Source organism: Hylobates moloch, unplaced genomic scaffold (genome assembly GCF_009828535.3).
Source record: "Hylobates moloch isolate HMO894 unplaced genomic scaffold, HMol_V3 SCAFFOLD_1, whole genome shotgun sequence".
Taxonomy (NCBI): Eukaryota; Metazoa; Chordata; class Mammalia; order Primates; family Hylobatidae; genus Hylobates; species Hylobates moloch.
Window position 1 is genome coordinate 170006823 of NW_026652276.1, and position 13724 is coordinate 170020546.

A 13724-nucleotide genomic window follows, 5' to 3' on the forward strand; every position below is an offset into this window, starting at 1 on the left:
CACATCATACTGTTGTCTTGAAAATTGAGGGACCTAATATAGCTAAAGTACAGTATAGCTAACTATTAGATATTTGAACTAATTTTACTCTCCCACACAATTTCTACTGTCCTGTCCCTTTCTCTGTTGGCTTCTCTCCAATGTGAAGTCCTGCATTAGTGAATGAATATCTGAATTAAACTAAAAGATTCCAAAGTCCTAAATAGCAATGATCTGATTTTTTAAAAAATAAAGGATGCTGAAGTGTTGTGATGCCTACTACTTCGAAATGATCACACACACACACACACACACACACAAATGGATCTAAAGTGTGGCAGACTGTATAATTGTTGGATTCATGAAGAATACGTTTGTGGGTGTTTCTTGTACTATTCTTTCAAATTCTCTGTATCTTAGAAATTTTTCAAAATAAAAAAAAAGAAAAAGTATCATAGTTTATACAAAAGGATGGCACCCATCCTAAGTAAGTATAACCTTGGCAAGTAAGGTAACCCCTTTGTGCCTCAAGGTCTCATCTGTAACAGTATGTCTACATCAGAAAATTGTGATGAGGATTAAATGAATTACTATAGAGACAGTTACAACAGTGACTGACGCATAACAAGGACTATATGTTTGCTATTAGCAGTTTCCATTTTGTGTTGCTCTAGTAACAATGAGACTATTTGTCAGAGACTTTTTAAAAAGGGAGGGTAGAGAGGCTGCTATCAGTCCACTGCTACCTCCTTCTTATGTGTGATACTGCTTTAGAGGATGGATAAGGTTATCTAAGGCCAGAAGCAATCCGATCCCAAAGCCAGACTGGGAAATGTAATAACGAGGAAGAAAGATAGCATTGGATGGTGAAAAGATTTCTGGGCTCCAGGCCAGCTCTGGCAATAGCAGATGGATAATAGCAATGTGACAAACGATAATCACTTATTTCCTCTGAACTTCAGTTCTCTCATCTATAAAGCTGAATTGAATCAAATAACTATGTACAAAATCATTTTATAATTTATTTCCCAATCACTGATGAATACTGCCTGATTAGAGGACTTTAGCTGGGAGGTACTTGCAATTGATTGCAATAATTTTAAAAAATAACAGCACAAAAAGGAAGGAAAGACAACCCTATTCCTAGACTTACTGTTCAAGCTGGGGTCTAAAATGCCTGCCTCTGGCATAGCAAAGATGGAACAGAATACTTAAATACCCTGTTGGAGTTCAGTAATTAGATAATTGGAATATAATTCTCAAAAATACTTGAGATAAGAATTTAGATCTGCAATTAACAATCCTGTCTTTCCTGTTTTTCTCATTAGAGATTCTTTAAGGAGAAAGTCAAATCTTAAATTCACTGCAGTGTACCATTCACCACCAAAATTCTACAGAGATTCCCATTTGGTCACTGTGTTAGCTTTCTATTGCTTCTGTGACAAATTATCACAAATTCAAAGGCTTAAAACACAATAAATTTATTATCTTACAATTCTGGAGGTCAAAAGTCTGACACAGGTCTCACTGGGCTAAAATCAGGATGTCAACAGGGCTTTTTTTCCCTTTTTTACTGATGTGTGATAGTACCTAGTGTTTAGAAGTAGATATGATCATAGTTTTACTGATGTGTGATGTACTGATGTGTGATTTACTGATGTGTGATGTAAAAAAACACATAGTTTTACTGATGTGTGATGTACATAGTGTTTAGAAGTAGATATGATCATATAATACATTCATATAATTTGTAAAGATCAAATCAGTGTACTTGGGATATTCATCACCTTAAATATTTGTCTTTTCTTTATGCTAAAACCATTTGAATTCTCTTCTAGCTATTTTGAGATATACAACACATTACTGTAAACTATAGTCACCATACTGATCTAACATTAGTTCTCAGTTCTTCTATCAAACCATATATTTGTACCCATCAATCAACTTCTTTTCAAACCCCTCTTCCACCCTACCCTTCCCAGTCTCTGATGACCACAAGCCTACTCTCTATTTTCATGAGATTCACTTTTTTTATGTCCCACATGAGTGAAAACATGTGTTATTTGTCTTTCTGTGCTTGGCTTATTTCATATAACATAATGACTTCTAGTTCCATCCATGTTGCTGCTAAAGACAGGATTTCATTCTTTTGTAATAGTTGAATAATGTTCCAGTGTGTAAATATAGCACATTTTCTTTATCCATTCATCCACTGATGGGCATTTAGGTTGATTTCATATTTTGACCATTGTGAATAGTGCTACAATACACATAAGTGTATTGATGTTTTTCCAATATATTGATTTCCTTTCTTTTGGATATACACCCAGTAGTGAAACTGCTGGATCATATGGTAGTACTATTTTTAGGTTTTTTGGAAACCTCTATACTATTCTCCATAGTGGCTGTACTAATTTGCATCCCTATCAACAGTGTACAAGAGTTTCCCTTTTGCCTCATCCTTGCCAGCATCTATTATTGCCTTTTAGATAAAAGTCATTTTAACTGGGGAGGGATATTGTAGTTTTGATTTGCATTTCTCTAATGAGTAGTGATGTTGAGCATTTTTTCATATACCTGTTGGCCATTTGCATGACTTCTTTTGAGAAATGTCTATTCAGATCTTTTGCCCATATTTTAATCAGGTTATTTGTGTGTGTATATGTGTGTTTGCTATTGTTTGAGCTCCTTATATGTTCTCGTTATTAATCCCTTGTCAGATAGGTAGATCACAAATATTTTCTCCCACTCTGTGTGTTGTCTCTTCACTTTGTTGATTGTTTCTTTTGCTGTGCAGAGCTTTTTAGCTTGATATAATCCTATTTATTTTTGCTTTCATTTCTTGTGCTTTTAAGGTCTTACACAAAAAATCCTTGCCCAGACCAATGTCCTGGAGGGTTTCTCCAATGTTTTCTTCTAGTAGTTTCATAGTTTCAGGTTTTAGGTTTAAGTCTTTAATCCATTTATATTTGACTTTTGTGTATTGTGAGAGATAGAGGTATAGTTTCATTCTTCAATATATGGATATCCAGTTTTCTGGCATCATTTATTGAAGAGACTGTCCTTTCCCCATTGTATGTTCTGGGTGCCTTTGTCAAAGACGAATTGGCTGTAAATGCATGGGTTTAAATCTGGGTTCTTTATTCTGTTCCATTGGCCTCTGTGTCTGTTTTTTAAGCCAGTACCATGCTGTGTTGATTACCATGCCTTTATAGTAAATTTTGAAGTCAGGTAGCATGATATCTCCAGCTGCGGTCTTTTTGCTCAGGATTGCTTTGGCTATTCAGGGTCTTTCATGGTTTCATATATATTTTAGAATTTTTTAAAATTTCTGTGAAAAATGTCATTAGTATTTTGATAGGGATTGCACTGAATTTGTCAAGAGCCAAGGTTAGTGTCATGTTCACAATATTAATTTTTCAATCCATGAACATGGAATATCTTTCTATTTTTTGTGTGTCCTCTTCAATTTCTTTCATCAGTGTTTTATAGTTTTCCTTGTATGGATCTTTCACATCTTTGGTTAAATTAATTGCTAGGTGTTTTATATTCTTTGGAGCTATTATAAATAAAATTCCATTCTTGATTTCTTTTTTGATTGTTTGCTTTTGGCATATATACATGCTACTGATTTTGTATGTTAATTTTGTATCTTGCATCTTTACTAAATTTGTTTATCAGTTCTAATAGTTTTTTGGTGGATTTTTCTAAGTAAAACATCATGTCATCTGTAAACAAGGCTAATTCGACTTCTTCCTTTCCAGTTTAGATGCTCTTTCTTTCTTTTGCATAATTGCTCTGGCTAGGACTTCCAGTACTATATTGAATAAAAGTGGTGAAAGTGGGAATCCTTGTCATGTTCTAGATCTTAGAGGAAAGGCCTTCAGTATTTCGCTGTTCAGTATGATGTTAGCTATGGGTTTGTCATACGTGGCCTTTATTATTTTGAGGTATGTTCCTTCTATACCCAATTTGATGAGGGTTTTTTTTATCAAAAAGGGATGTGGATTTTATCAAGTGCTTGTTTAGCATCTATTTAAATAATCATATGGTTTTTGTTCTTGGTTCTGTTAATGTGATATATCACATTTATTGATTTGCATATGTTGAACCATCCTTGCATCCCTGTAATGAATCCCACTTGATTATGGTGAGTGATCTTTATAATGTTTTGTTTGAGAAAGAGTCTTGCTCTGTCACCCAGGCTGGAGTGCAGTGGCATGATCTTGGCTCATTGCAACCTCAGCCTCCCTGGTTCAAGCGGTTCTCCTGCCTTAGCCTCCTGAGTAGCTGGGATTACAGGCATACACCACCATGCCCATCTGATTTTTGTATTTTAGTAGAGATGGGTTTTTGCCATGTTGACCAGGCTAGGCTTGAACTCCTGACCTCAAGTGATCTTCCTGCCTCAGCCTCCCAAAGTGCTGGGATTACAGGCGTGAGCCACTGCACCCAGTCTTTAACATATTGTTGAATTTGGTTTGCTAGTATCTCAAAATTTGTTGAGAATTTTTACATGTATGTTCATTAGTGATATTGGCCTGTAGTTTTCTTGTTTCATTCTGTCCTTGTCTGGTTTTGGTATCACAGTCATTCTGGCTTCATAAAATGGGTTTGGATGTTTTCTCTCGTCTTCAATCTTCTTGAAGAGTTTGAGTAGAATTGGTGTTAGTTCTTGAAATGTTGAGTAGAATTCAGCAGTGAAGCCATCAGGTCCTGGGCTTATTTTTTATTTATTGATGGGAGACTTTTTTTTTTACTGATTATTGGTTTATTGAGGCTATTTCTTCATGGTTCAGTCGTGTGTGTGTGTGTGTGTGTGTGTGTGTGTGTGTAGGGCTTTTTTAATGTAATACATCTGAAAAGAATGCATATATAAAGAGTTGAGACGTGAGAAAGCATTGGTTCAACACTAATGAATCTATAAGAATTAGGATTGGGGAAAGGAAAAGATTACCTAAACATTTTTAGAAATTGGGAACTGCAACAAAAATAAGCTGATAAATCCCTGTTAACACTTATGAAGAGCCTTCATAAGACTCTTTCCATGATTTTATTAAACTAGAGAGCCTCATCTAGCTGCTCTAGGGTTCCTCATATGTGAAACAGAAATAAGGGGATTCCCTGACTGGTCCCAATGTTGTTAAGTGTTCTCACCCTCACTTCACCCCCAGCTTCTTAATGAAGTAGGCCTTCATTCTCATAACTTGAAAGGATGTGGATCATTCCATAGATGTCTGTCTTCTAGCACCACCTCTCATATTTCCTGTACATACCAGGTCTCCAGCTTCATTCTAGGGATAAAATATACTACTGAGTTGCAAATCTATGCTAAGGATATAAGACAATGACTGACAGGGAAAAATTTATTTTAAAATACATATTCTGGGAGGCCGAGGCAGGCCGATCATGAGGTCAAGAGATTGAGACCATCCTGGCCAACATAGTGAAACCCCATCTCTACTAAAAATACAAAATTTAGCGGGCATGGTGGCATGCACCTGTAGTCCCAGCTACTGGTGAGGCTGAGGCAGGAAAATTGCTGGAATCCGGGAGGCAGAGGTTGCAGTGAGCCAAGATTGTGCCACTGCACTCCAGCCTGGCAACGTAGTGAGACTTCATCACAAAAAAAAAAAAAAAAAATTACATATTTAATCCAGTTAAGTGTATTTCAAAGGTGTAATACTTTTCTTCATTTATTAGTGAAAGAAGTTAGGAATTAATTTTCCCCCAAATCAGGAAATGGCAAATAAATGTCTTTGAATGTCACAGTCACATATATAGTGCATACTAGAAAAGAGGAGGGACAAGACAGGTTCCACGCACTTTCATGAGTATCATCAAATACTGGATCTATTCAAGGGTAGAGAGAAAAGGCAACTTTCAGAAAGAAGCACATTATTAAATGAAGCATTTACTATACTTCTTCCTAAGAGCACTAGATTGAGAACATGTTTTCTAAATGAGATCTAAAAAGTGGAATGTGGAATCAATCTGTCCTCCTCCCCTTAAGGGCTGTCCATTGGTTAATTAAAATAAACAAGACTAAAAATCAAACCCCACCTATACTCCCCCTCCCAAAAAAGAGGGGGAAAAACTCACTAAAATGTCCCAGATTACTCTCCAGAATAGAACCAGGGAGCAGTTTTAACAATTCAAATTAGTCTGTTACTGAGTCAACACAGCATGCCTTGCTTTTAAACAAAAAATTAAATTAAAAAATAAAATTTTTTTTGGAACAACAAAACAAAAACTAATACTGATCACTTTTCTGACAATACGCAATTACTCAAAATTAACTAGTACTGGGAGAGGGAAGGTGGGGATACCTATGGGCCTTGTCTCACACGAGTGCATGTGTGTAAGTCCAGGGCATTTGTCATTATCACAAAAATGAATTTTGATTTTTAATCTCTAGTTTGATAAACACTACTTTTGGTATGATGCCAATACCAGCTGTGCAGAAAAGGCTCTGGAAAGATGTTCATAGCAGCACACACTTGCAGCTCTTTTTCAGTTCTGGAGGCTCCAGGGCAGCCAATATTGCTTCATCAGATACATTTTTCGGCCTAATTTGCAGTTTCACTCCAATGTTGCTTTGCTGATTTTCTGTCTGGATGATCTGTTCATTACTGAGAGTGGGGAGTTACAGTCCCCTACTATTATTGTATTGTTGTCCATTTCTCCCTTTAGATCTATTAATGTTTGCTTTATATATTTGGGACCTCCGGCGTTGGGTGCAGATATTTTTAACGTTATATCCTCTTGCTGAATTGATCTCTTTATCATTATATAGTGACCTTCTTTGTCTCTTTTCAGTCTTTTATTTGTAGTCAATTTTATGTGATTTAAGTATAGCTACTCTTCTTCTTTTTTGGTTTCCAGCTACATGGAATATCTTTTTCCACCCCATCACTTTCACCATGTGTGTCCTCACAGGTGAAGTGGCAGCGTATACTTTGTTTTATATCCATTCAGCCCCTCTATGCCTTTTCATTGGAAAATTGAATCTATTTACATTCAGAGTTATTATTTGATACGTACTGCCATTTTTTTTGCTTGTTTTCTGGTTGTTTCGTAAGTCCTCTCTTTCTTTCTTCCTGTCTTCCTTTATGGTTAAATGATTTTCTCTCATTGTATGTTTTAATTAGTTGCTTTTCATTTTTAATAAATCTATTATAGGTTGTTGTGTGAGATTACCATGAGGCTCACAAAAAAAGGTTATTTTAAGGAGATGACAACTTAGATTTCAACAAAAGTGAAAAAAAACTTGTACACTTTAACTCCATGTCCCATATATTTTGACTTTTAGTTATCTCAATTTACCTATTTTTATATTACCTACCTCTTAACAGGTTGCTGTAGCTATTATTGTTTTTGATAGAGTTGAGTTTTGGGCTTTATACTAGAGTTATAAATAAATTGCACACCATAATTACAATACTAGCATATTCTGGATTTATCTGTGTACTTAATTTTACCAGTGGATTTTATATCTTCAAATGTGTTGGATTTTTTTTCTGCATGGTTAGTGTTCTTTGCAGAACTTCCCTCAGCATTTTTTTTTTTTTTTTTTTTTTTGAGACGGAGTCTTGCTCTGTAGCCCAGGCTGGAGTGCAGTGGCATGATCTCGGCCCACTGCAAGCTCTGCCTCCCGGGTTCACGCCATTCTTCTGCCTCAGCCACCCGAGTAGCTGGGACTACAGGTGCCTGCCACCACGCCTGGCTAACTTTTTGTATTTTTAGTAGAGACGGGGTTTCACCGTGTTACTCAGGATGGTCTCGATCCCCTGATCTCGTGATCCACCCGCCTCAGCCTTCCAAAGCTCTGGGATTACAGGCGTGAACCACCGCGCCCGGCAGCATTTCTTGTAAGATGGATTTGGTGGTATTCTGGGAAAGGACATATATCTCCTTCATATTTGAAGGATTACTTCTAGTTCCAGTATACTTGGATGGCAGGTTTTTTTTCTTTCAGCACTTTGAAAATGTCATTGCACTCCCTCCTGGTCTATATGGTTTCTGTTGAGAAGTCTGTTGCCAGATGAACTGGAACTCCTTTATGTTATTTGCTTATTTTATTTTGCTGCTTTTAGGATTCTCTTTGTCCTTGACCTTTGAGTTTGATTATTAATGCCTTGTGGTAATCTTTTTTGCATTGAATCTGTTTGCTGTTCCCTAACCTTCCGGTACCTGGATATTTATCTCTTTCTCAAGTTTTGTTATTATTTCTTTGAATAAGTTTTCTATCCCTGCTCTTGCTCAACTCCCTCTTGAACACCAATAATTCTTAGATTTGGTCTTTGGGGGTAATTTTCTATATCTTCTAGGTGATTTTTTCCCCTCGGATATCTTTACTCCCAAAAGGTGATTTTCATGGCTTTTCACTGTTTTCTTTTTTCTCCTCTGTGTATTTTCAACTAGCCAGAGTTCACTGATTCTTCTGCTTGATCCACTCTGCTGAATTTTTCAGTTTAGCCAATGTATTTCTCAGCTCCAAGATTTGCTTAACATTTAAATCTTTGTTACATTTGATAAGTTTCTGAATTGCTTTTCTGTGTTATCTCGGAGATCCCTGAGTTTCTTCAAAACTACTACTTTTAATTCTTGGTCAGAGAGCTCACATATCTCCAACTCATTAGTGTCAGTTACTGAGGAAACATTCTTTTGATTCTTCCTTTGAAATACCCACTTGCCCTTTATTCACTACAAATAATTATCATAATTTTATTCAAGGCCTCACCTCCTTAGATCAAGGTAGGTGCAAAAATTTCCATAAGTAATGGCGAATTTAAAATATTAGAAAACCCAATAATTTATTATTATTTAACATTTTTGTTTTGTTTTGTTTTGAGACAGAGTCTTGCTCTGTCACCCAGGCTGGAGTTTAGTGGCACAATCTTGGCTCACAGCAACCTCTGCTTCCAGGTTCAAGCAATTCTCCTGCCTCAGTCTACTGAGTAGCTGGGATTACAGGTGTGTGCCACCATGCCTGGCTAATTTTTGTATTTTTAGTAGAGATAAGATTTTACCATGTTGGCCAGGCTGGTCTCAAACTCCTGACCTCAAGTGATCTGCCCGCCTTGGCGTCCCAAAGTGCCGTGGTTGCAGGTGTGAGCCATGGCACCCAGCCTATTATTTTAAATTTAAAACAGAAAACCTTATTACATACTAAGCAGTGGGCTTTCACAGATTATTTAATTCCAATAACTCCACATTACCAGCAGAGAAACTGAGATACAGGGTAATTAATGTGCCCCAAATCAAGAAGTATTAAGTGGTGGACCTTCTTAAAAGGTTGCTGTCATTGCTCAGAACTCTATAAACTCAGGCCAATCTCCTTATTTTAGATTTCTGTCTCTAAGACTTACTCTAAATGCACATGTCAGGTATTCCTGAACTTGGAATGGCCTTACACTATTCTTTTAACCCAAATCTTATATACATTCACCCTTCTCTGAATATTTGTGTCTTCTCTAAGCTTTATACAATTCATAGACTCCAAAATGTAAACTAACTTGCAGATACTGTTCCCTTTTTTTAGTCATATCTCACCAGAGCATTTCCAAGTCTATGACTGAAATTCAATACAGATTCATAAAAATTACTCGCCATATACTTTTTCAGAAAAAACCTGTGAAATAAAAAAACAACATTATCTATTAATTGCAAAATTGGAAAATGTAATTGCAAGGTATATTATCACTATTAGTTGAGAAGTGAAAAGGGGAAAAATAGTGAGTCTGTTCTTGAATTACTATTAAAAAAATCTGAGGCTGGGCTTCTGCAGGCTTTATACAAAGCACAGTGCTGGCATCTGCTTCTGGCGAGGCCTCAGGAAGCTTACAATCATGCTGGAAGCTGACACGGAGCCAGCATGTTACATGGTGAGAGTGGGAACAAGAGATAGAAGGGTAAGTCCCAGATTCTTTTAAACAACCGGATCTCATGTAAACTGAGCAAGAATTCATTCATCACCAAGGGGATAGTGCTGAGCCATTCATGAAGGATTTGCCCCCATGATCTGATCGCCTCCCACCAGGGCCCAACTCCAACACTGGGAATCACATTTCTACATGAGATTTGGAGGGAGCATTCAAACCACATCAAATAGGGAAGTGTTAAGTTTTATGTATCCCTCAAAAACTGTATGTTGAAGTCCTAATCAACATTACCTCAGAATCCAACCTTATTTGGAGATAATGTCTTTATAGAGGTAATCAAGTTAAAACGTCATTAGGGTGGGACCTAATCTGACTGGTGTCCTTGTAAAAAGGGTAAATTTGGTGACAACCACACACACAAAGAGAACACCATGTACAGATGAAGGCAGAGACTGGGATGATGCTTCTATAAGACAAGATATGCCAAAAACTGGTTCCAAATCACCAGAAGCTAGACTAGAGGCATGAACCGGATTCTCTCTCATGGCTCTCAGATGCAATCGGTCCTGCCAACACCTTGATCTTGGATTTCCAGGCTCAAGAAATGTGAGATAATAAATTTCTGTTGTTTAAGCCACCTAGTGTGCTGTACTTTGTTACAGCAGCCCTAGCAAAGTAATAAAGGAAGAAAGTTCTGAGTAAATTAAACAGTGAGATGTCACTTTACAAACTGTTAGAGATTTGTAGTGCGCCATCAAATTTGATAGCACATTTGCTTCTAAGATTCTTGAATAAAGCTACTTAGTGAAGAGGGGGAAGGAAGAGAGTGAAGAGGATTTACAAAAGAATTGGCCAATTAATAGGATAAGTAAAGGCTTTTGCCTGTAACTGCATTAAGGTGTTTTAAATCTTTGTCTCTTTTCATGCCTACTACCCGCTCCTACCATCACCACTAATTTTTTTTTGCAGTTTTAAATAGAAACTTTTATGTTGAGTTTTTGATGAGGTATTATAAACTTGGATTTACTGTAGTCCTCCGTTCCCCCCCATCCTCAGTTTGTTACTTACAGTCAACTGTGGTCCAAAAATATTAAATGGAAAAGTTCAGAAATACACACTATTCTAAATAACACGAGGAAATCTCATTCCATCCTGCCAGGAGGTGAATCATCTCTTTGTCCAGCGTATCCACGTTGTATACGCTACCCTCCCATTCACCATGGATATAGATATCATCTGCTCCTGACAACATAGCTCGATGATCCAGGATCATCAAAGCAAAATATTCTCCTGAGGTATTGACAGAAGGTCAGCAGTAGCCTAACACCAGGTACGTTACAATGCCTACGTCATTCACCTCACATGACCTTATCATGTAGGCATTTTATCATCTCACATAATCAGTATTTCGAGAGGGAGACCATATTAACATAGCTTTTATTACAATATATTGTTATAATTGGTCCAATATCTTTAATCTCTTACTGTGCCTCATTTACGAACTTTATCATAGCTGTGTATATATAGAAAAAAACATAATATATATAGGGTTTGGTACTATCCAAGGTTTTAAGCATCCCTTTCCCCCATTCTCAGTTTCAGTTATTTATAGTTAACTGTGGTCCAAAAATATTAAATGGAAAAGTTCTGAAATACACACTATTCTAAGTAACATGAGGAAATCATGGGGGAGTTTTCTGGTTCATATTTTTATAGGAAAGGAAGGTCATCTGTGCTCATTTTATTGTTCTTACAATTTCTCTTGACCCCAGAGTGGTACCACTTCCTGGAAAGATTCGTTTTCAAAACAGAGGTTCAATTTTTATATAGTCCTCTTATTTCCCCCATTAGAATTCACTTGACTAGGGGCTTTTATTTACTCTGTTATTTAATCATGTTTCAAATCCATCCAAAGTCATAAGCTTTTACTCAATGTCTGCCCTTGATTTAAAATATTCTCAATCTCCCTCAATTTGTAGCACACAAAACTGAAGGCATATTTTAGCTTATAATCATGTCTTTTTTCTTAAGAAAATCATACTACAGTCTTCTTAAAGCCTTTTATATAGAAATAATACCAGTAATAGTATTTGGTAACCAACTAAAACAATGAAAGTACCGATCCGAAAATATTGGCAGTTTCAGAAAAATATAATGGAATATGGGCCATGAACAAAGGAAGCTTTTGTCCTTTGCTTTCAACTTTCAGTGCACTCAGAATTCAGATAGGAAAATACTATCTTGCCATATATTGCTTGCAAATTAGTTATAACATAAGCTGCATGTCCTGTTCTTCAAATTCCAAGTATTTCAAAGGCACATGACTTGGACAACAGCTATGCTTCACATAGCTTAGTATCTTATCTGTACATCCCAAAGAATTTAATTTCTATTATAAACACATTAATAATATATACCAAGGTGATTACTTTCTCTGAAATCTTCCAGGTACCCAACAACTATTAAGAACATTTTTTAAAAATTCTAACAAATTGCCTAAAATTTGTGGTTGATGATGGTCAGAAATGGTAGTTGAAATTGTCCCTGGCTTTTTCATGCTTACAAAAGCCAACTGAGCTATCCAGAGAGACATACAACAACTTTCCAACATCCATATTTTTTTCTTCTTCCCTCTCTCCCTTTCTCATTTATACTACCTATTTCATTTTGCTTTTTCTTCAGCTGGCCACTGACACCCACTCAAAACTAAAGCTATTTCCCTAATACATTTCCCTCTACTTGCCAAGCTCCAATCAGAAAAAAGAAAACTGGCTGGGCATAAATGGCTCATGCCTATAATCCTAGCACTTTCAGAGACTGAAGCGGGAGGATTCCATGAGGCTGGGAGTTCAAGACCACTCTGGGCAACATAGTAAGACCCTGTCTCTACAAAATAATTTTTAAAAATTAGCCAGGTATGGTGGCGCACACTTGTAGTCGTAGCTACTTGGGAGGATGAGGCAGGAGGATAACTTGAGCCCAGAAGATTGAGGCTGCAGAGGGCTATAATCATGCCACAGCACTCCGCAGAGAGACCCTGTCTCTAAAAAGAATAAATAAAACAGATATGAAATATCTCTTTAAGAAAAAAAGGTTTATTTTTCACTGCTTAACTTTGCAATTAAAATTATGCATGTTATCTGCCAACACTTTTTGTCCACTCTTCATCTCATTAATTCTTGAGTTATAAACTTTGATAAGGCATAGACTTTTTTTTCTTTAATAAATGTCTTTTAAAAAATTTTCCCATCCTGGCCAACATGGTGAAATCCCGTCTCTACTAAAAATACAAAAATTAGCTGGACGTGGTGGTGCATGCCTGTAATCTCAGCTGCTCGGGAGGCTGAGGCAGGAGAATTGCTTGAACCAGGGAGCCAGAGGCTGCAGTGAGCCAAGATAATGTCACTGCACTGCAGCCTGGCAACAGAGCAAGACTCCGTCTAAAAAAAAAAAAAAAAAAAAAAAAAAAAAAAATTCAAATTTTTTAGGCTCCCCAAAGAGTTTAAAAAACAACTCATGTATTCACCACCCAACTTTAAAAAAATGACATCGCTAGCAGGCAATACAGTGCAGTGTTTAAATAAGTTAAAATATGTGATTTACTCAGGCCAGTACCCAGCATATGGTAACATTACCACTTTAGATATGATTACTAGCACAGATCATGTACTCAAACAAGATTTCTGGATTTGTTTCACTTTCTATTCTGTAAGTAGAGACAGATTTAAACCAGATTTGAGATACTATTAAGGATTTAAATATATGCATTAAATTCACTATTTGGTCTTTAAACAAAATGTCATATTTTTGCAATAAGATATCTTTTGTGTAGGTTTACACAAGTTATATTATTGCTAATTT

At 36.5% G+C, this 13724-nt stretch overlaps 1 long non-coding RNA gene across 1 annotated transcript in view; it reads left to right on the forward strand.

The window, feature by feature from the left end:
* Positions 1–13724, forward strand: part of LOC131380743 (uncharacterized) — an 83626-nt gene that overhangs the window by 15754 nt on the left and 54148 nt on the right. The window contains exon 2 of the long non-coding RNA XR_009208899.1: positions 11023–11193. This is a non-coding gene — a long non-coding RNA (uncharacterized LOC131380743). The remainder of the gene's footprint in view (positions 1–11022; positions 11194–13724) is intronic.